Source organism: Palaemon carinicauda, chromosome 12, assembly GCF_036898095.1.
Source record: "Palaemon carinicauda isolate YSFRI2023 chromosome 12, ASM3689809v2, whole genome shotgun sequence".
In the NCBI taxonomy this organism is placed as follows: Eukaryota; Metazoa; Arthropoda; class Malacostraca; order Decapoda; family Palaemonidae; genus Palaemon; species Palaemon carinicauda.
Window position 1 is genome coordinate 145,020,584 of NC_090736.1, and position 21,042 is coordinate 145,041,625.

The following is a 21,042-nucleotide window of genomic DNA, read 5'->3' on the forward strand; positions in this document are numbered from 1 at the left end:
GAGGCAGACGAGGCTGGAGATTGCATGATAAATCCAAATTAATCCAATAACGAGAGAGCAACCGGGAAAATCACCGAACGAGATCGCTACAGAAAAAGGAATAAACATAGCGGCGATGATGGCGGCATCTAGATACTCAAATAGTAACAGAGGAAGTGTACCTTATTAACGGCTCCCCTTCGTTTTTTGCCACTTTCCCCCCTCGAAGCGTAAAAGCTATTCGGGGTGAAGATTACTATGTGGCGTGTCAAGAATACGTCCTCTGATATTATGCAATATCCTTAAAGAGAAACTTTAGGGATATTCGCGCCAGGAGTTAGAATTCTGGAGACCTTAAGGTAAATTCTCTGGGAATATCCCTGTAGCCAAATATATCCTAGGAAGCTACTTAAAGGAACCTTCCATCAGGACGACATGGCCTAAGCCCAAAAATAATAATAATAATAACAACAACAATAATAATAATTATAAAAATGATAGTAATACAGTAATAATAATAATAACAATAATAATAATAGTCATAATAATGATAATAATCAGAGATGCATAAGGTGCAGCATCAAGAGAATGTGAAGGAGATTTAAAATTAGGAGGAAGCGGGACAGAATAACAAATCTCAAGCTTCAAGTAAAATTAGGGGGATGTTAAGAATGTGGGAAAACCTACAAAATTTTGTAGAAACATTACCCAGACAAAGCTTCGGCAGGGAGAGGAGTGAATCTATTTATTGACAATGATACATATTTTTTCCTACCATTTTAAAGAAAAGGAAAGCGCAGTCATCTATTAATAGGTTCCTTGTCAAAATGGATCATAAGTGTTAAAAAATATCACCAAGTGTTCAAAAAGCGTACATGAAGTGATTCCGTTATTGATAGTGAACATCGTTCAAAAGAGGAACCACCCATTAAGTTCTCATGGGTGTATTAAAAGCAATATGAACATCAGGTGAGTATAGAAATAATAAATTTTATCACTAAAATTACATTTTTCTGTACAGAAACCAAGTAAGCTAAAAAACGGATTTTGAGCGAAGCGAAAAATCTATTTTTGGGTAAGATAGCCATGTCGTCCTGATGGAAGTTCCTTAAAGGCAGCTTCCTAGGGTATATTACAACTACGGCGATATTCCCGGAGAATCTACCTTCAGGTACCCAGAATTCTAACTCCTGGAGCGAGTATCCCTAAAAAGACCTTAGGGATATCGTAAATATCAGTGGACGTATTCTTGACAAGCCTCATAGCAATCTATACCCCGAATAGAGTTAACACTTCGTAGGGGTAAAATGGCAAGAAAACAAAAACGATAAGAAAGGGGGGAGCCGTTCATAAGGCATCCCTCCTCCCCGTTTCGAAAGCGTGCCCTGCGCCGCTCACGGCGCCATCTGTATTCCTTGTAGCGATACACGAGGTGCTACAGATACTGTATGTAGGGAGGGGTCCTACTATCCTTTTCACTCTTATTTATTTATTTTATTTTTGAAAAGGAGCAGGGCGGGTCCATCAGGACGACATGGCTATCTTACCCAAAAATAGATTTTTCGCTTCGCTCAAAATCCGTTTTTTGGGCTCAAGCCATGTCGTCCTGATGGAAGTATACCAGAGCATTACTGTATCTGTGGATTCTCAATACGTGCCGTACTCCTCAAGAATGTTTCTTAGTCAACTCGACTGACAGACCTAAGATGTTACCGTTATACATCTTTTCACTAATCATAAGCCATGAGAGTGCTTCCTGCCCCCTACAGGGAGGAGTCCTACTAGACTCTAGAAACGAACGAAGAGTACATATACCTATGTATGAATCACTCGCCAGCCAGTACCATATAGTGGTCTCACTCTATATGAAGTAAAGCGAAGTCTTACGGGACTACAGTATCCAAAAGAAAAAGTCCCGACCAGCACCCTGGTCGAAGTAAAATTAGACAAAAGGTTATATCTGCGTAGGATTAAACTTGCTGCTACCACCATCCTCAGAAAGGGGTGGAGTCCTTATTGCTAAGGAAAGTATAAACCAGTATAATCCAGGCTTTGCATTAAGGAATAGGCTATTATAGATATCCCCGATTAATATACATAGGCTAAATGCTCAAAAAACAATATGAAATCAAAAATAGGTGAAGGAGACGCAAGGTTCCCGAGAACAAGTTTATTTGAGAAACAATAAATAGACATGGTCACCATAAATATGTACATATGCTAGGTGGATGACCAACAATTTACACAAGTACTGTAGTGCATGGATGAATGATTATCTGAAAGAAAACATATGTGTCACTTACACATACCCCGGTATCAAACTTAACGTCCATGTTACTACTTCGCTGACAATAGCGTTGGCAAACGCTTGGCACACCTGTCTGTACTTGTGCTACCATCACCATAACATTGGAACAGTCACTGTGGGCTCTGAGAGCCTACACTACCAGTTATATCAACGCATATAACTAACTATTCACCCAAGAATCCAAGTCCCAAATGATTCCGCTGTTCCTCGCAGAGTTAAACAGCAGGGTTAACGACGCAACCAACTGCTACCACAGACCTCTTTAGCTGCTCCACTTGCTTAGCATAGTGGCGAAAGAATACCCTGGAAGACTTCCAGCCAGTGTATGAACAAAGGTGTTCAAAATCCATAAAGTTAAAGAAGTTTAATGATGAAGCAACTTTCCTCGGATCATGACCTGCGGGTGAACTGTCAGGATCCGCTCTGCGAATAAAATATGTAATTTTCGCCCTAAGTTGATTTAAAGATAAATTCGAGCCCGATGTTTCTCCTCTGAATAGTTGGCCCCCATGGAAGTCTGAAGTTCTACGAAGATAGACTTTAAGGCATTCTACGGGACATAGAGATGCATCTTCTTTCAGAGGGCAGATTCTCCAGGGACCCCACCTGTTGGTGGGCAACTCGTTCTTAGCGAGAAACTTAGGGTCCGGAAACAGGTTCAGTTCTCCCCCATCCAGGAACTGAACTCGGCCCTCCTCTCTCGAGAGGGCCACAATCTCACTAACTCTGGCCCCAGAAGCAAGGGCAAAAAGGAAGATCACTTTTTGAGTCAGGTCCTTCAACGCACATTCCTCATTATCTAGTAATGAGGCAAAATGAAGGACTTTGTCTAACGACCATGAAATAGGCTTTGGAGGAGCTGATGGTCTAAGCCTAGCACAGGCCTTTGGGATCTTATTAAACATCTCGTTAGCGAGGTCTACCTGGAAGGCATATAGAATGGGTCTTGTTAGAGCTGACTTACATGTAGAAATTGTGTTCGCCGCCAGCCCCTGTCCGTGGAGGTGAATGAAGAAGGATAGGCAGAACTCCGTAGAGATCTCGTGCGGGTTCTTATCTTTGACAAAGGCTACCCATTTCTTCCATGCAGATTCATACTGCCTCCTAGTAGACTTACACTTGTATTCTTCCAGGAAGTCGATACTATCTTTCGAGATTCCGAACCGTTTCTTCACCGCTAGGGAGAGAAAATCATGAGCTGCAGGGTTCGGGTTTTCTGTAATGAAGCGAAGACAGTCGACTTCTGGACTTGCTGGGACAGAACTGGGTCCGGGAGTGGTAGAAACCTCAGTCGTAGTTCCAGAGCTAGAGGGAACCATACACTGTTCGGCCACTTGTGGGCCACTATTGCTGCTACTCCCTTGAAGGATCTCAGTTTGTTGAGGACCCTCAACATCAGATTGTGAGGGGGAAACAGGTAGATCCTGGACCATCTGTTCCAATCGAGGGACATCGCATCTATTGCTTCTGCCGAGGGGTCCACGTATGGGGACACATATTTCGGCAGCTTCTTGTTGTCCTTCGTCGCGAAGAGGTCTATCTGCAGTTCTGGGACTTGTCTCAAGATGAAAGAGAATGATCCTGCGTCTAGGGACCATTCTGTCTCTATCGGTGTCACCCTGGATAGAGCGTCCGCGGTCACATTCCGGACTCCTTGAAGGTGAACTGCTGACAGGTGCCACTTCTTCTTCTCCGCCAGTCGGAATATGGCTAACATTACCTGGTTGAGAGGTGGGGATCTCGATCCCCGCCGATTCAGACATTTCACAACCACCTCGCTGTCCAGTACCAACCTTACGTGGATCGAGTGACGTGGGGATACTTTCTTCAGGGTAAGAAGTACTGCCATAGCTTCTAGAAAGTTTATGTGAAAGGTCCCAAATAGCTTGGACCAGATCCCTTGCACTTTTTTCCGATGGGAGTGACCCCCCCACCCTACCTTTGAGGCGTCTGTGTGGATTGTCACTGACGGGGGGGGGTGGCTGAAGAGGTAGAGACCTCTTTAGACGACTGGCTTGAGACCACGGTCTGAGAAGAGAACGTAGTCGAAGTGGGACCGGTCTCTTCAAGTCCCTTCGCTCTTTCGATGCAAAGGTTCTCCATACTCCCGCTGCATCTTTTAACTGTGCTCTTAGCACTGGGTCTGTTACTGATGCAAACTGAAGAGAGCCCAAAACCCTCTCTTGTTCGCGTCTTGATATCCTCTCGGAACCTAGAAGTCTCCTGACAGACCCCGCTATTTCCTTCCTCTTTGACATCGGGATGGAAAGACGGTGTGACACTAGATCCCAGTGAATTCCCAACCACTGGAACCTCTGAGCTGGAGAAAGACGAGACTTCTTTCTGTTGATCATGAAGCCTAGATATTCCAGGAACTGAATCACTTGTAGGGAAGCTTGCAAGCATTCTGCTCTGGATGCTGCCCACACCAACCAATCGTCCAGGTAGGCTACTACCTGGAACCCTTTTAGGCGTAACTGTTTGAGAGCTGCGCTCGCAAGCTTCGTAAAGATCCTTGGGGCTATGTTTAGTCCGAAGGGCATCGCCCTGAAAGCGTAAAGTTTTTGTTGTAGCTTGAATCCTAGGTAGGGGGAGAGACGACGACTTATTGGAACATGCCAATATGCGTCTGACAAATCGATGGAGACGGTATATGCCCTCTTGGGCAGTAAGGGCCTTATGTGTTGTAACGTTAACATCTTGAACTTGTGGTTCACTATGAACTTGTTGAGTGGTGACAAGTCCAGAATGACTCTGAGTTTCCCCGAGTCTTTCTTGGGAACACAAAACAGCCTCCCTTGGAACTTGATGGACTTTACCCTCCTGATCACCTTTTTCTCCAACAGATCTTGGGTATACTCCTCCAAAACGGGGGTGGAGTGTTGGAAAAATTGAGGGCACTGGGGCGGAGTACTGTACCAACTCCAACCCAGTCCATTTTTGAGAAGGCTGTGGGCCCAGGGATCGAAGGTCCAGCGATCCCGGAAATACTGGTCTCCCACCTACCGGCGACACTTCACTTTGACTGCCCTGCAGTCTTGCCTCCCTGGCCGCGACCACCTCTGAATCCTCGTCCCCTAGAGGGGCGTCTTGATGACCCTCTAGCTGCTCCTCTGGGTCTTGCACGAAACGTGGTCGACTGTCCCTCGAACACGGGATTGAATGCCGGGGAAGCTGATGACATGGCTTGGGGAACCCATTGGAAGGTGGTCGGGGTCTGGGCTACCAGTTGTGGAACCGGAGGCAAAGCTGGCTGCTGCTGCTGTTGTCTTTGCGGTTTGAAGGACTTGGCTGGATGGGAGGAAAACCTTGACTTCTTCGCCTTTCCTTTCGGCTGAGGGCCCTCATCCGGAGAAGACTTCCTCTTAAGGGACAGGCCCCACTTCAGGAGAAGATTGCGGTTCTCAGTGGCTGCCTTGTCCACGATCTCTTTGACCACGTCCTTGGGAAAGAGATCTTTACCCCAGATGCTGGATGAAATTAGCCTCTTGGGTTCATGCCTCACTGTGGCCGAGGCAAACACAAACTCCCTACAGGCCCTCCTTGCTTTAACAAAGCAATAGAGGTCCTTGGTTACTGTGGCCAGATGGATTTTGGCCATAACCATGAACATCTCTGGCATCTTGGGGTCGCTAGCCATCGTCTCCATGTTGGTCTGGAGAGACATCGAGGCTGCCAGGCGCTCCTTTGTGTCCAATTCCCTCCGTAGAAGGAATTCCGACAACTTGGGAAGGTTTTCGCCGAACTGCTGTCCTGCAATGTCGGCGTCCAACTTCCCAACCGAGAAAGTAAGGTGCACCTCCTTCCAGTCCTTATTGTCCATTGGCAATGCCAACGATAGAGGTTTACATTCCTCCAAAGACGGGCACGGCTTGCCAGCTTCAACCGCCTTGATGACGGCCGCAAACCCCTTTTGCATAAAGGGGAAGGCCCTAGCCGGGGAGGATACAAAGGAGGGGTGCTTCTTACTCAAAGCGGCAACCTTTGAGTTTGAGAACCCCCTCTCCTTTAAAGCAGCTGTCAGAGTGGCTTGAGCCTTGGAGTGATCCAGGATAATCACCTCCTTTGGTTCCGTCTCCTCCTTCGAAGCCGGCTCCTTCTTCAAACGGACATAGCAGTCCGGGTAGGCCCCTCTACTGGGCCAGAATTCCACCTCCTCAAGGGGAACTGAGCCCAGTTTCTCCGACATGACGATCTTCCCAATCGTCATCGGCATGTGCTCGGCATATCTCCACGGGTTGGCATCCGAGCACAGAGGAAGGTCCTTAACATTGAGCTTCTTTGGAGGTCCACGTGATGCTGTGATCTTCTGCATCTGGAGCTCCAAAGTAGCGGCCTTCTGATTATTCTCCCTCTGCATCTGTTGGATCATACCAACGATGGAAGAGAGAGCCTGTCCAAGCTCTGCTGGAAGAGCGGACGAGGTAGAGGGGATAGGTTCAGGGACCTGAACCGGCACGTCTGATGATACGGGAACCTCTTCCTCCACGGCAATAGGATCTCGATCCTGCTCCTCGCCCTCTGCGAGGAGATCCTGCTCCGCACGATCGGACAAGTCGGACATCTTGTCGTCCAACTGGATGTCCTGCATGGCGTCAGCGACATCCTCCTCCACTGGAATCTGGATCAGAGGGATCTCCGGCCGAGGCTGGGGAACAACAGCATCAGGGGAAGCCTTGGGAAAAAGGTATGCCCTCATCTTCTCGTTAGGAAGATAAGGTCCAGTGGTGTTTTTCTGAAAACCCCTTACCCATACGCGAAGCCTCTCCCTCGCTGCATCTCTTGACTCCGCCGACCTAGGGGATTCAAAAGCCTCTGATAGCAGGTTAGTACATACAGCACATACCTGCGGATCCCAGTAACGATGGTCATCATTGGAGGCTGCACAAGCCGCGTGCCTCCTACACGAGGCATGTCCGCAAAAGTTCTTACTGCGGACATTGCAGAAGACACTATCACACTTCGGATGCTCCTCCTGTAAAAGAAGAAAAATTTCCATGAATATCAAGTGAATTTCAATTCACATGTAACAAATGAGTATTCAACAAGAATAAGGGAAAGACACCTACTTGTGAAACCCACACAAACACCTGTGGAAGCCCACCAGCCAAGTCACATAGTTAGTCTTTACTAGAATAACCAGAGAACGTATTTCCAAAGGAAATTAGGTGTAGCTCACACCTAAGGTAAAATATTACCATTCCGGCCAGGGATAAAAGAATTATCTTTTATCCTTGTAAGGCGACACCAGGTGATTGTACCAGTAACACAAGTAAGATAGAAAAGACAGTGTTGTAACCTACTACATCATGAACTCCCTTGGTTGAATATACCACCAAGAGAGGACTGATACAGTACCTGAGGGTGGTGTGCCAGCCGGCTATTGCCGATCAGCACCCCCCCCCCCCTGTTTTTCGAAAGGTAGATCTCAAGTACACAACATCAGATCACCTTTATTGGGGAGAACTCCAGATCCCATGCCTGAACCGGCCGGCAGTGGTTGCCGGACCGTAGCCACCCGGTTTGCACTGCGTTGCCGGCCATCATTCTTAGTGGCCGGCTGACTGGGCAGTGTCGCAGGCCGGCCGGCAGCAGTAAACAAACCCTGCCGGCTGGCCCCCACACTAGGCAGCGCTCGGCTGCCGGCCCCACTTGTAGTGGCCGGCAGATGAGCAAGAGACCGGCCGGCAAAGGTATACACCCAACGCCGACCGACAGCAAGAGAACTGGAGAACACCCCTCCCCACCGACGGCCGGCCTGTAGGCCGGCAGACGGCAAGGACAACACATACTAAGACAATAGAATGAGTGCCGGGTTAAGAGACTATGAGTCTCTGGGCCCGGCACCCGAAAGAGTGCCGAAAGGAAGGGGAGACACTAAGTCAAGCTTCCTAACCGCTGCCTACTGAATCTTCAGACGGCAGCGATGGAGGGACCAAGAAAGGACCGGGCAGCACTCGAAGTAATGGTCTCTGCCGGTCGGCACACTTTGCCGGCCGACAGGAGACCACGTCAGTTCCTCATCCCAACCTAGGCTAGGCAAGGATGCAGACGACTGACACAAGGAACGGAAAAAGAGAAGGGAAGGACAGAGGGTCCTATCCAACCTTACCTTGGTTAAGGGTCATTCCCAACTAAGACAGTTCATCTCAGTTAGAGAAAGACCCGAGAGGGAGGCCGGCACTACTGGCTGCCTCCCAAGAACCACGGCAAGGAAGGAATTGCCTTTCCAGAAAAGGGAACATATCCCGAGACCGGAACGGCAATAGGACAGTCTGAAGAGTCACCGAGTAAAGGGATCACTACTGGAACCCAACAAGGTGGACCAAGGGGATAACCCTTAATGCCCGAGTCAATCAGCAAGGGAGACTCTGCCCCATGCCAGACAAACCGGGCTCAGACTAAACACTGTTGTACTGTCCCCTTCTGAACCAATACAGTTGGAACGGGAAGGTACAGTACTACTCCAGCATAGATATATTTGAAGATTAATTCAAATAAACCACTAGAGTTAAGCCTAAGGCTTAAACAGAGGGAAAGGGTTTGCCCCTTCCCCGAAGAGAAGGGAGCAAACGGGGAACAGATAATATTATAATGACCTAAGACAACCTAGCCTAGGCACTAAGAGAATCGATTACCTAATTCACCGAAACTCACACCAATACTATCTTGGAAGGTACTCGAAAAGGACTTATATGTATAACGTTGCCTAACGCTTAAAGCAATAAATTCACATTTGGAAGACTAATTATCATGCAGGAAGTACATAGGCCAACAACTAGCCTACGAAGACTAGTGTTGGCAGCCTTGGCAAAACTTCGCCAGGCACACTACTATCGCATCATAACAGAATTCCTAAATAAGCTAAGTAGCTAATATTTAAGCGCAAAGGGGCTGGGAACGTCGCTCTTGCTAACAAATAAATCCTATTCTAGCGAGCGACAGCATCCATGATGCCTCCAGCAGGCAACAGCTCTTGTATCAAAGATAACTCTTTTAATTACTTTAATTTTAACCAAGAGCCTACATTTATACATAAAAGTAATAGTACTCAACTTATCCGAGGCAGAAGAAGTTGGAGAAAGCATTATTAAATGAGAAAATTCCAAGATTGGGTAGTAAACAGGGAAAACACACCGAGTCGTAGAGCTACGCAAAAAGGAATACAGATGGCGCCGTGAGCGGCGCAGGGCACGCTTTCGAAACGGGGAGGAGGGATGCCTTATGAACGGCTCCCCCCTTTCTTATCGTTTTCGTTTTCTTGCCATTTTACCCCTACGAAGTGTTAACTCTATTCGGGGTATAGATTGCTATGAGGCGTGTCAAGAATACGTCCACTGATATTTACGATATCCCTAAGGTCTTTTTAGGGATACTCGCTCCAGGAGTTAGAATTCTGGGTACCTGAAGGTAGATTCTCTGGGAATATCGCCGTAGTTGTAATATACCCTAGGAAGCTGCCTTTAAGGAACTTCCATCAGGACGACATGGCTTGAGCCCAAAAAAGACATTCTTACAAATTTAAGAACAATAAAAATGTAATGGGTTACCATTCTTTTACTAACCTTTGTCAGTGTGAAGCTTTGGTCAAAAGAAACCCACTTGATTCATAAAGATTTTATTTCCATCTCAATGCAGGAAGGTTCCATATTATTCTGAAAAGAAATTAAACGTTGTTAATCTAAAACTAAAAAGAATGCTCTATACTTCATTAATCAAGCAACTAAATTATTGTCAGCCACCAAAAAAAAAAAAGTTACTGATATATTACTAACCCTAGACCACCCAAACGACTAGAGTACTTCAGCTTAAGGATGCTAATATAATTTAATAAACATCTATCAGATATAAATGGGTCACAAGAGTGACAAACAAAATCTCTGTCACTTGGAACTGAGACATTAAGTATAATCACCACAGTATTATATATCAATTCAACAAAGCATGAAGTTATATATGAATCATTTTCAACCGATTTGAATTTTGGCACAAAGCAATCAATTGCATTCTCGTTGATAAAGTTCCATCAGATCTCACTAAACTCTATCATTTCAACTACTGTATTTATGAATTTGGGCTATATATATGCCCAGTAGTGGACCCTGTGAGACCATACACTGCCCCAAGTGCAACTGCAGAAAACCTGCAGTTACATCATGAAACTTTAGTTAAAAGAGGATAGACAGTGATAATACAGGAGGTAAGGTGGATGGGTATAATGCAAGCAACTACAACTGCTATCAGCACTCAAATATTTCATCTAAGCTTTGACTCACGAACTACACCATGACCTTGGGATGACAAGAAATGATCTACACAAATGAATTGGTTGTGGAATTTATTCCGACAGCCTATTTCTCAAGGCGTAATGAAATTAATTCTACTACATAGTAACAGTTAGTTTCTCTTGTCCAGCTGACAAACCCATTTAAGTGACCCACAATACTCTTGACTGATATAAAGGCATTAGCTTGAGATTCCTTACTATATTGGAAACCAACACAAAGGGGATACAATTTTTGGCTGCCTTGAAACCTGAGGAAGTGAGCCTCTATATTGCAAAAAAAAAAAAAAAAAAAAAAAAGGAGAATTTTTCAAAAAAGCACGGACTTTTCCTTCTGTAGGCCAATTATTATGGCTCCTTTGCAAAACCCCAGTCTTAGTAACATTACTAAATATTCTTCTGATTCAAAACTCCACCTCTCAAGGTTCAACTTTGCTCCAAGAGTAAATTTCCTCAGCAATTTCTTTTTCTTATTCGTCACAACCCATTAATTACTGGAACTATGCTTGACACTTTTTCCATACTTAATTCCTAATAGGTGGCCTTTACAGCGCAGTGAAAAATCTCTTATATTTAATTCAATTATCAAATAAGTTCTCTCACTTGAAGAAATATATAAAAACCTAATTTCCCTTTTCAACTTCAAGAGCCACACCATATTCAAACAATGCAAGCTCTAATTAAGTTAACTGGCTTGAAGAAATCAAAACCAATTTACTAATGCTTCTGAGATTACTCAATACCAACAGAATGATCCACAACATATTGGCTGTACAGCAAATATAAATATAAAAGGGTGTTTTCCATAACACTTTTCCAACATATAGCCTACCCTAGCAGACCTATGCAAAAAACAATGAGGCCTACTAGAAATAGTTATAAAATATTAGGAAATTGTAAAATTATTATGATGAATCTTGAATAACACAAATTTTAATCAAGCAAGGGAAACCAATATCCAAATCCTGATAGATTATAATGGTATTTGCAGTGCAGCATAACTTCCCATAAACAGATCCCACATTATTGTACTGAATGTAGGCACAAGATTAACAATGTCTCCTGTTGAAACTTCTCAATACTATTTTGGTTGATAAGGTCATGATGGATGTACGCTCAGGCACACTATTCTATCTGTATTCTTATTTCCTTCCCTCACTGGGTTATTTTCCCTGTTGGAGCCGACGGGCTAATAGCAACTTACTTTTCCAACCAGGGTTATAATTCAGCTAGTAACAAGAATAGTAATAATAATTATTGCAATGCATGTACAGCATTTGTTACGTCCATACCCCAGGGTGTTTATGCAATGAATAAAAAAAGAGTTACATTGAAAATAATGTCAGAAGACAGCAAAGCTGACCTCGCGTGTTAAACTTTGACAACCTTTATAGTTGCAAATGTCAGAGATTGGATCTGAAAGTTATTCCTGCTGAAAACCTACCCTCCAAATATGATAGTCATACCTCATAACCTTCAAAGGTTACTGGCAAACATGGAAAGTCTTTCCAAGAATGCCGACGTCTGAAAAATTCATTCTGGCCAAAGAAAAAAAGCGCAGCATACTATACTTCTTCAAACCACCAGACAGTGACAGTCTACTGTATATTGTACATAATTTGGTGTGACTTTAAAAATTACATAAAATGTTATTTTTATAATAAAATAAATTTTTGAATATACTTACCCGGTGATTATATAAGCTGCAGCTCTGCTGCTCGACAGAAAACTCTACGTTAAAAATCCGCCAGCGATCGCTATGCAGGTAGGGGGTGTAGTTCAACAGCGCCATCTGTCGTGCAGGTACTCAGTACTCATTGTAAACAAAGAACTCAATTTTCTCCTCGGTCCACTGCGTCTCTATTGGGGAGGAAGGGAGGGTCCTTTAATATATAATCACCGGGTAAGTATATTCAAAAATTTATTTTATTATAAAAATAACATTTTTCAATATTTAACTTAGCCGGTGATTATATAAGCTGATTCACACCCAGGGGGGTGGGTAGAGACCAGCAATAAATGTTTACATTATTATGAGCTAAGGATTTTTTATTTCATTTTAGCAGTTATCAAAATAACAAACATAAAATAAATAAGTACCTGGTAAGGAAGTCGACTTGAACAATTACTCTGCCTTTTTAAGTACGTCTTCCTTACGGAGCCTCGCGATCCTCTTAGGATGCTGAGCGACCCCTAGGAGCTGAAGTATCAAGGGTTGCAACCCATACTACAGGACCTCATCAAAACCTCTAATCTAGGCGCTTCTCAAGAAAAGAATTTGACCACCCGCCAAATCAACCAGGATGCGAAAGGCTTCTTAGCCTTCCGGACAACCCAAAAACAACAATAAAAACATTTCAAGAGAAAGATTAAAAAGGTTATGGAATTAGGGGAATGTAGTGGTTGAGCCCTCACCCACTACTGCACTCGCTGCTACGAATGGTCCCAGGGTGTAGCAGTTCTCGTAAAGAGACTGGACATCTTTAAGATAAAAAGACGCGAACACTGACTTGCTTCTCCAATAGGTTGCGTCCATTATACTTCGCAGAGATCTATTTTGTTTAAAGGCCACTGAAGTTGCGACAGCTCTAACTTCATGTATCCTTACCTTCAGCAAAGCTTGGTCTTCCTCACTCAGATGGGAATGAGCTTCTCGTATTAACAGTCTGATAAAATAGGATAAGGCATTCTTTGACATAGGCAAAGATGGTTTCTTAACAGAACACCATAAAGCTTCTGACTGTCCTCGTAAAGGTTTAGTTCGTCTTAAATAGAACTTAAGAGCTCTAACAGGGCATAAGACTCTTTCTAGTTCATTTCCAACCATATTTGATAGGCTTGGAATATCGAACGATTTCGGCCAAGGACGAGAAGGTAGCTCGTTTTTGGCTAGAAAACCAAGTTGTAAAGAACATGTAGCCGTTTCAGATGAAAATCCGATGTTCCTGCTGAAGGCGTGAATCTCACTGACTCTTTTAGCTGTGGCTAAGCAAACCAGGAAAAGAGTCTTTAAAGTGAGATCTTTAAAGGAGGCTGATTGTAGTGGCTCGAACCTTTCTGACATGAGGAATCTTAGTACCACGTCTAAATTCCAACCAGGTGTAGCCAAACGACGCTCCTTCGTGGTCTCAAAAGACTTAAGGAGGTCCTGTAGATCTTTGTTGTTGGAAAGATCTAAGCCTCTGTGATGGAAGACTGATGCCAACATGCTTCTGTAACCCTTGATAGTGGGAGCTGAAAGAGATCTTTCTTTCCTCAGGTATAAAAGGAAGTCAGCTATTTGAGTTACAGAGGTACTGGTCAAGGATACTGATACTGACTTGCACCAGTTTCGGAAGACTTCCCACTTCGACTGGTAGACTCTAAGAGTGGATGTCCTTCTTGCTCTAGCAATCGCCCTGGCTGCCTCCTTCGAAAAGCCTCTAGCTCTCGAGAGTCTTTCGATAGTCTGAAGGCAGTCAGACGAAGAACGTGGAGGCCTTGGTGTACCTTCTTTACGTGTGGCTGACGTAGAAGGTCCACCCTTAGAGGAAGAGTTCTGGGAACGTCCACTAGCCATCGAAGTACCTCGGTGAACCATTCTCTCGCGGGCCAGAGGGGAGCAACTAACGTCAACCTTGTCCCTTCGTGAGAGGCGAACTTCTGCAGTACCTTGTTGACAATCTTGAACGGGGGGAATGCATATAGGTCTAGATGTGACCAATCCAGTAGAAAGGTATCTATATGAACTGCTGCTGGGTCCGGGATTGGTGAGCAATATATTGGGAGCCTCTTGGTCATCGAGGTTGCGAAGAGATCTATGGTAGGCTGGCCCCATGTGGCCCACAGTCTCTTGCACACATCCTTGTGTAGGGTCCATTCTGTTGGAATGATTTGTCCCTTCCGACTGAGGCAATCTGCCATGACATTCAAGTTGCCTTGGATGAACCTCGTTACTAGAGAAATGTTTAGATCTTTTGACCAGGTGAGGAGGTCCCTTGCGATCTCGTACAACGTCATAGAGTGGGTCCCTCCTTGCTTGGAGATGTACGCCAAAGCCGTGGTGTTGTCCGAGTTCACCTCCACCACTTTGCCTTGAAGGAGAGACTTGAAGCTTTTCAAGGCCAGATGAACTGCCAGTAGCTCCTTGCAGTTGATATGCAATGTTCTTTGACTCGAGTTCCAAGTTCCCGAGCATTCCCGACCGTCTAATGTCGCGCCCCAGCCCGTGTCCGATGCGTCCGAGAAGAGAACGTGGTTGGGAGTCTGAACAGCCAGGGGCAGACCCTCTCTGAGGCTGATACTGTCCTTCCACCAAGTCAGGGAAGACTTCATCTTCTCGGAAATGGGGATCGAGACCGCTTCTAGCGTCTTGTCCTTTTTCCAGTAAACAGCTAGGTGATATTGAAGAGGACGGAGGTGTAGTCTTCCTAACGAAACGAACTGTTCCAGGGATGATAGTGTCCCTATCAGACTCATCCACTGCCTGACTGAACATCGTTCCTTCTTCAGCATGTTCTGGATGCATAACTGGGCTTGACTTGTTCTGGGGGCCGACGGAAAAGCCCGAAAAGCTTGACTGTGAATCTCCATCCCTAAATACACAATAGTTTGGGATGGGACCAGTTGAGACTTTTCCATATTGACCAGGAGACCCAATTCCTTGGTCAGATCTAGAGTCCACTTTAGATCCTTCAGACAGCGACGACTGGAAGAAGCTCTTAGAAGCCAGTCGTCCAAATAGAGGGAGGCTCTGATGTCCGCTAAATGAAGGAATTTGGCTATATTCCTCATCAGCCTCGTAAACACAAGAGGAGCTGTGCTTAGGCCAAAGCACAGGGCTTGAAACTGGTAGACAACCTTTTCGTAAACGAATCTCAGAAAAGGTTGGGAGTCTGGGTGGATGGGGACGTGAAAGTATGCGTCCCTCAGGTCTAAAGAGACCATCCAGTCCTCCTTTCTGACCGCTGCTAGAACGGACTTTGTGGTCTCCATGGCGAACGTCTGCTTTGTGACAAAGACATTCAGCGCACTGACGTCTAGCACCGGCCTCCACCCTCCTGTCTTCTTTACCACTAAGAAGAGACGGTTGTAGAAGCCCGGGGATTGATGGTCCAGGACTTTGACTACCGCTCCCTTTTCTAGCAAGAGAGACACCTCCTGTTTCAATGCTCGTCTCTTGTCTTCCTCTCTGTACCTGGGAGAGAGATCGATGGGAGACGTTGCCAGAGGGGGTTTTCGTACAAACGGGATCTTGTACCCCTCTCTGAGCAACTTCACAGATTGTGCATCTGCGCCTCTCTTCTCCCAGGTCTGTCAGAAGTTCTTGAGTCTGGCTCCCACTGCTGTCCGAAGAAGGTGGCAGTCAGACTCTGCCTTTAAAGGACTTGGTTCCTTTCTTCTTCCCACGTCTCCCTTCGCCACGAGCACCTCCTCTGTTGGAGGCTCTGCCACGAAAGGGCGGAATAAATCTGGACGCTGGAGTGTCCATCCTGGGTCTTGACAAGGTAGGCAAAGGGGTGGCTTTGCGGGCAGAGGACGCAACCAGGTCATGGGTGTCCTTCTGAATCAAAAAAGCAGCAATCTCCTTAATCAAGTCCTCTGGAAAAAGGCACTTAGAGAGAGGAGCAAACAGAAATTCTGATCTTTGACACGGTGTCACTCCAGCTGACAGGAAAGAGCAAAGGTTCTCACGCTTCTTGAGGACCCCGGATACGAACGAAGCAGCAAGCTCACTAGATCCGTCACGTATGGCCTTGTCCATGCAGGACATGATGAGCAAGGAAGATTCCTTGTCAGAAGGGGAGATCTTCCTGCTCAAAGCTCCCAGACACCAGTCCAAAAAGTTGAAAACCTCGAAGGCTCTAAATACTCCTTTCAACAGATGGTCTAGGTCCGAAGGTGACCAGCATATCTTAGAGCGTCTCATGGCTAGCCTGCGGGGAGAGTCTACAAGACTTGAGAAGTCGCCCTGGGCAGAGGCAGGAACTCCCAAGCCGAGAACTTCTCCCGTGGAATACCAGACGCTCGATCTGGAAGAGAGTTTAGCAGGGGGAAACGTAAAGGCTGTCTTCCCTAGACTCTTTTTGGACTGCATCCAATCTCCTAAAACTCGTAAAGCTCTCTTGGACGAGCGTGCGAGGACGAGTTTCGTAAAGGCAGGCGAGGATGACTGCGTACCTAAAGCAAACTCTGACGGAGGAGAGCGTGGAGCCACAGACACAAACTGGTCCGGATACATCTCTTTGAACAGAGCAAGAACTTTTCTAAAGTCCAAAGAGGGTTGCGTGGTCTTGGGTTCGTCAAGGTCCGAATGTGGTTCATCAACGTGTGCCGCATCGTCATCATCAGAGAGTCCATCATCCGAGAATTGAGGAGGAAGCGGCAAAGGAGTAGGTATCGGCTGGTCAGCTGAGTCCGGTCGCACGGGTGCACGCGTGACTGAACCGGACGCAACGTCATGGAACTGTTGCCCAGTCTGTGAGCTGGCAACAACCATAGCAGCGCGGGGACGCACAGCGTCTACTCCAGACTGTCTAGTCTGATGTGGGCGAGCAGAGGCAACCACACTGGGTTGCGGAGGTTGACGCACCGCGTCAAAACAAAACAACTTTGACGGTTGTTGTACCTCGCGAACGTCAACGGAAGGTTCCGTGCGTCGCTGAACGTCATCATGCGGCTGGCAGGGTACACTGGAACGCATGGGTGGCGGGACTCTCTCAGCTGGAGTGCGCAAGAAGGTCGCCTCAGCGTCCACAGGACGCACAACCGTGGTTGGTTGTAGGCAAGAGGTTGGTGCAGCAGCAACCTTCTCCGCACGAAAGTCCTGCATCAGAGACGTTAACTGATACTGCATGGTCTGCAGCAAAGACCACTTAGGGTCTACAGGAGCAGGTGCGGCGACAGACGGTGTGACTGCCTGAGGCGGTACCGCTTTGCCTCTCTTAGGAGGTGAGCAGTCATCGGAAGACTGCAGCGAGTCCGAACTGACCCAGTGGCTACAACTGGGCCGTTGGACTTGCGCGGAAGGGACCGACTTGCGCTTAAGAGGTCGTGAGACCTTGGTCCATGGTTTCTTACGAGAAACCTCTTCCGCAGACGAGGAATAAATGGGCTCTCTCGTCTCTGTGTGGGTGGGGCGATCTTGGGTAGATACGCCCGAAACCACGGAGGGAACGTCTGTTCGCTGATTAAAGCCTCTCGAACCCTTTGGTCGTACGACATTGCTTCTCCCCTGGACTTGGGAGCTTGCAAGAGGTCCCGGACTAAGAGGACGACAGGCACGAACAGACGAACCCTCAAGCGCAACACTATCCACAACACTATCATTCACTTTATCACTTCCCACTGCACTCTTACACTTCAGCTCCTTGACGTCCGCCATGAGCTGGTTACGGTCACTAGCCAAGGACTCGACTCTCTCACCCAGAGCTTGGATGGCACGCATCATATCTGCCATCGAAGGTTCCTGAGTGCCAGAAGGGGGATTAGGAGCAACCACTACAGGGGAAGGAATAGGTTGTGGGGCATGAGGAGAGGAAAAATCAACGGAACGAGATGAACTTCTCCTGACTCTATCTCTCTCTAGCCTACGTGTATATTTCTGGAATTCGATAAAATCGAATTCCGAAAGCCCAACGCATTCCTCACATCGATCTTCCAATTGACAGGTTTTATCCCGACAATTGGAACAAACGGTGTGAGGATCGGTAGAGGCCTTCGGAAGACGCCTTGAACAGTCCCTAGCATTACACTTCCTGAATTTAGGGACTTGAGAAAGGTCAGCCATTTTGAATTGGTCAAAGGGGAATTCAAAAACTATCCAAAGTCATCAACAAATAATCCGATATCAAAAAAAGAATGCAAGGATTTATTGAAGAGAAAGCCTGCACAGCGAAAGCTCAAAACTAGAAACGTGTACTTCACCAAATAGTTGTGAAAACCAATCCAGTTAGCAACAGCGAATTAGTAGGTCTTGCCGGTGGCACGACAGAGAGAAAATTGAGTTCTTTGTTTACAATGAGTACTGAGTACCTGCACGACAGATGGCGCTGTTGAAGTACACCCCCTACCTGCATAGCGATCGCTGGCGGATTTTTAACGTAGAGTTTTCTGTCGAGCAGCAGAGCTGCAGCTTATATAATCACCGGCTAAGTTAAATATTGAAAAAACTAAATTATATTCAAAACAATAAAATAGAAAACAGGCAAAACCCAAGCACCAAATTAAAGCCAAACACAGCTAAATTGACTTTCTTCATCACGATAATCTTAAGCAGTTTTTTTACAATACACAAGTGAGTAAATTTTCCATGTTATGAATATTACAGCTTTGAAAAAGTATTGTACTGTGATGATTGAATAGACTAAACATCATTATGCCTAAATGATCACTAGCTGCAATCTACAACCATCAGTGATTGAAATAAAACATTGAAAAAAAGGTAAGATAATTCACATATAAACATCTGCTCCATACAACCCCACCTCAAACCCTGGCTTAAATTACCCCACTAAAATTCTATGATCCTTCAGCTGTATAATATCATTACATCTGTATACAGTAATTATATAATCACTTCTACAAACCAAGCCAGCCATCCTAGCTGGAAAATAAAATTCTACAAGACAGAGCACCAATATGGAAAACAGTCAATAAAAGAGAAAATACAAAGAAAACTTGATAAGATGTTCCTATGTAACAAAGTAATTTAAACAAGACAAGACATAAAATATAAAATAAGACCAGATCGACATAAAAGCACTTGCACCTAACTACAACTTCATATATTCCACCGATTTAATTACTGAAAACAATTAAGGTCTAACATTTTGGTAACCATTAAAGCAAAACTTCTTGAATGCTGTGCAATCAAAATTCTACTAATGATCTATGGCAGTGATTTTAGAAAACTGAAATCTGTCTTGGATTAGTTTTTTGTTTGGGAGTATACACAGGGATGCTGTTCTATTCAAAATCTCTTCCCCTTGTATTTTTGAAGTTTTAAAGTTTGAATATGAAGGATCTAATTTAATGTTGTTTCTGTTCTTGAAATATTTTATTTTGATTGTTTATTCTTTTCTTGTAGTCTATTTATTTCCTTGTTTCCTTTCTTCAGTGGGCTATTTTTTCCCAGTTGGAAGCTTTGGGCTTATGGCATCTTGCTTTTCCAACTAGGGTTATAGCCTGGCTTATGATAATAATAATAATAATAATAATAATAATAATAATAATAATAATAATAATAATAATAATGTACAACAAAGGGACAAAACCTTTCTTTCTCAAGAGCAGTTATCAATTGGTAGAGAGCTAATTTCCATTTTCAGGTCCATATCAAACAAGACTATAGGAGGAAAGGAAGACGATGGGTAAACATACCATCACTTTAAAGGGCACAACAATAATGCAGAAACAGATCATTCCAGGGCTCGGCAGAAGAGAAAAAAAAAAAGTTGCTGTGCTTTGCAATTCAGTGCAGGTGCTGTATACTAATTTCAACAGCATGATCATGGGAAGAAGAAACAAGACAGGTACAATAATATGTGGTCTCCTAATATAAGAGGGAACTCTTACTTCGAAAGCATATGAGAAACATGTCTCTGAAATAGTAAATAAAGGCCAGAGCTTTTGGTGCATTTGGTCTTACAGGTGCATGACCAAGCAAACCACATAAAAAACTTCAATATTCCTAAAAATATAGCCTTCCTTTAAAGCACAAAAACTACTAAAGACCAATAAAACCAGCATAAATAAACTTAAGATGCTATATATATAAATGAATGTCACAAAAACATTATAGACAAGAGGATGAGAAAACATCCTTCCTTTATGGCAACAGTTGTAAGTGCTATTAATATTTGATTATTATCAAAGGTCATACAACCAGAATCCTACATATCCCCAGCTGAGAAAACATGTGATCTCAAGGAAATTCTTGGGAGTCCAAGTCCCTGAAGATAGGTAATTTCTCCGTTCTTTTAAACCTCATGAGATGGTATTGCCTCTTAAGAGACCAATCTGAAGTTATACCAACTCTAGAACAACAAAACTGCGAAGAATGTGTAACCCCAAATAAAATATGAATCAAAGGCACAATACAAAATGAGAGAAGAGACAGACTAGTTCATAGATACACAGGCTTTTAAGACCTCTGATGAATACAGTTCAACCATGGTAGTTCACTGTTAATGACTAAACAAACAGGATACAATGCAATAATACCAAAATCATTTAACATAACTTTAAAATTTTCTTCAAAGTTTTGCAAATGATAATTAGTAAACTATGAATACAAAAAACAAGGAACAACAAACGCAATATAACTTCCACATTCTTTAATAATAGGCCTAAAGTGAAAAGAGTAACCAAACAAATTATGGCAATGCTCAGTTAAATTTGAAAAATAGCTTCTAACTGTATAGAATATGACAAATTCGCAGACAATTTGTATTTTTCCTAACTATACAAACCTTAGCTATTTACATGGGGT

At 44.6% G+C, this 21,042-nt stretch overlaps 1 long non-coding RNA gene across 2 annotated transcripts in view; it reads right to left on the minus strand.

The window, feature by feature from the left end:
- LOC137650677 (uncharacterized) overlaps positions 1-21,042 on the minus strand; it is a 191,049-nt gene that overhangs the window by 49,251 nt on the left and 120,756 nt on the right. For both annotated transcript variants that reach the window (XR_011046045.1, XR_011046044.1), the window contains exon 4: positions 9,853-9,942. This is a non-coding gene — a long non-coding RNA (uncharacterized lncRNA). The remainder of the gene's footprint in view (positions 1-9,852; positions 9,943-21,042) is intronic.